Consider the following 3357-nt stretch of genomic DNA (forward strand, 5'->3'; position numbering starts at 1 on the left):
GTCATGCAGAAAGGCATTTGTTTTCATCGCGTTGGGCTCTTAGAGTGATGGAGAGGAACACTTGCATGTAGTTCAGGGTTCAGACAGAAAATGGTGATGTATGTGTGTGTGGGGGGGGGGGGGGGGGGGGGGGGGGGGGGGGGGGGGGGGGGGGGGGGAGTGTAACAAAACAAATGTCTTACTTGGCAGGTTAAAACAAGTTTAAACATAGCTTGCAAATACTGATGGATGTGAAAACATTGTTCCTCATCACCATATCCATCAAGTACATCTGTGCATATTGGCAGCCGAACTCTACGCACTTTGTTTCATTCTTCCCCTCCTCGACCTAGACTATCCTCGCTGTGGGATGCTGCTGTAGTCTCTCCTCCCCATCTACTAGTAGAAACTCTCAGCCCACATGTAAGAAACCCCACCATACTGTCATACACTCCTTCTACACCATACTCTATGCTAGCATTTTGCTGTAATGTATATAACTGCCACCATCAACATGTTTTTCTGTTCCTACTCTACTTACCCTTGTAATAGTAATAGTAATACCCACTAAGCTGTTTTGTATGTGTCATGTATATACCATATGATGTTTGTATGTGTTATGTACATTTAACATACAGTATATATATGCTGTGTACAATAACCCTGTGTATGCAGTGTACATTTACCACTTGTTGTTTCCCCTTCCCTTCTGTCCCTCCCCTTCTGCCACACGAACAATAATAAGAACCCATTTACCTAAAATCACAGTGGCATGTGTGTGTGTGCAGGAATGGGGTGGGGGGTAGCTTGTGTATGTGTGTGTATCTTTGTGTGTCTCTCTGGGTGTGTGTTTGTGTCTGTGTGTGTGTGTGTGTGTACACGTGTGTATAAGTGAACATGTGTATGTCTGTGCTTGTGTTTGTGTGCATGACTACACCTGTGTGTGTGTGTGTGTGTGTGTGTGTGTGTGTGTGTGTGTGTGTGTGTGTGTGTGTGTTCACAGGTGCGTGTGAGTGCCCAAGCAGAGGCACTCAGAGAGCAGTGCGCTGATCCACACCCTCAGTCCTCCCTGCAGGCTCGGTGCGGAATGTTGTCTCAGTGCCTGGACCAGGAATGCCTTGTCCAAACACCGCCAAGTCCATCAACATCAGCGCCTATTCAAGTCCGATATAAAATATCAAACCGGCTCCAAGAGCCAATCCCAGAGGGGATTACTGGAGAAAACTTGGCATACAAGTGACATCACCCGCAGTTGTCTTTGGATTAACCACATTCAACCGTGGCCTGCATTGCTGAAGTGGTGAAAGTCGTGAAATTCCTTGTGACCATTTATTGCATTTTTTGAGGGCAAATCTCTTCCACTCACATGCAAAAAAAAGCATGGGAATGAGCTTAAAGAACCTGGAAGGATCTTTTGTCTCTGAGTGTTTTTTTTATTTCAACAAGTGAGGTTTTTATTACAGCAAGATATTTTACATGGTAAAATTAATTTCAGAGGATGCCAAGGGATTTTTTTTTTAGCCTTCCTTGTCTGGAAGATGAATGGTATGAGTGAAGCGGATGTGTGTGCATAGCTGTATGGAGGCCTGGTGGGCCTGGGGAGTAAATCACAGGGCCTAACAACCTGACATGCTATGTGCTATAGCAACTGATGCTAGAAACCATGACTTTTAGCCTCTGTGCTAACTCATCTGCCTCCCTTGCTTGAGATAGTACGATCCTAGTGTGGGCCTGTGCTTAATCACAACATGGGTTACACAAATAGACACCCTACCCAATAAAATGTGTACATTTGTCAAACTCTCCTATATGGCAAATGTGTGTGTCTGTGTGTGTGTGTTTGTGTGTGTGAATATAGAGATATACTAGATCATAGATACGCTTTAGAAATCCCCCCCCCCCTTGTTTCCATCTGTTTTTCCATGGTGATGGCGATTCACAGTCCGTCCGTCTTACCCAGGAGGTCTGAGGGGAGCTGACTCAGCATCCTCTGACTCAAAACAAAGATGTCTGGGAACAAACTCCTCTCTTTATTTAGCTCTTGCGTGTGCTCCTTCAAGCTGACACACACGTGGACACACGTGCGTGACAGCTGATTCTGGAGAGCCGACATCTGGCCCAACCCGGTGACAGAGTTAGCGGCTGCTTGAGCAGTCCCACCAGTGCTGCATCTCCAGCTGGGAAGGCAGCACTTTTAATTATGAAATACAAAATGGATACAGGATAGATCTACCTCACTTTCTTTCTTTCTCTCTCTCTCTTTTTCTATCTCCCACCTCTCTCTCTCTCTCTTTCTCCCCCTATCTCTCTCTCACACTCACACATGCACGCACGCACACGCACACACACACACACACACACACACACACACACACACACACACACACACACACACACACACACACACACACACACACACACACACAGATCAATGCCTCAAAGCGAAGTGAAGAACTTTTTACTTTCAGAACCACAAGTGCAGGTATCATTTTGTAATTGAGAACTTCTTGTTCTTCCACCCACCCACCCATCCACACACAGACATACATATGTAGTTCTAAAAGACTGGTCTGGATCATATTCTGAAAACAGAAATGTTCTTTCTGAGCCAAGACTGGCACAGACTTCTGTAAAAGAATTGTATTGTATTTTTTTTTTTAAACTTCCCGTCTGCTTTTCGTGCTCCGTGAATGAAACAGACACTGTTGCTCAATGCTGAACAACACACATTGGCCATTAGTGCTTGAATGTTAAACAGTTCTCTTTGAGAAAAGGCATTCCTCTAATGGGGTGAGCCTACTGATTCTGAGCAGATCTCTCCTCCCATTAATCACAGTCATTAACCCACATGAACATTATGAGACCCTCATCTCTGGTTATCTTCTTAGTTAGAAAGTTGAGATGCAGGGGAACAGAAATCCAGCCCAGACACATGCAACCCATGAGCAGTGAAGAAACTTTTCTTCTCATTGTAGGTTATTAAAGCGGTTTTCATAGGCAGGACTCTGTCTGACATAGATGGATGTCGGGGAAGGTATATAACATCAAAGCCTGGCTGAACATAAATCAAGCTTCCCAACAACACTAGACAGATGTATAGAGAAAAGTCCAAAAGGGGAAGTTCACGACTACACAGAATAGAAGCATTGACCCATGGAACCGCAACCAGCAGTAAATCATGGAACAAAAACCCTCTTGTATTTTTTCTTATAGTACTTTCAGAAGAAATCTGATAGATTGATGGAGCTGACCCAAGGTCCAACATTCCACATTCAGAAGCAGCAGCACAGCTCCAGCCCAAAGGTCAAAGGTCAAATCAGTCAATTCATTTCCGTCTGCTCCCTGTTATTTTCAGCCTCCTCCCTGTCAGCAGAAGGC

This window comes from Clupea harengus, chromosome 2 (assembly GCF_900700415.2).
Source record: "Clupea harengus chromosome 2, Ch_v2.0.2, whole genome shotgun sequence".
Classification (NCBI taxonomy): Eukaryota; Metazoa; Chordata; class Actinopteri; order Clupeiformes; family Clupeidae; genus Clupea; species Clupea harengus.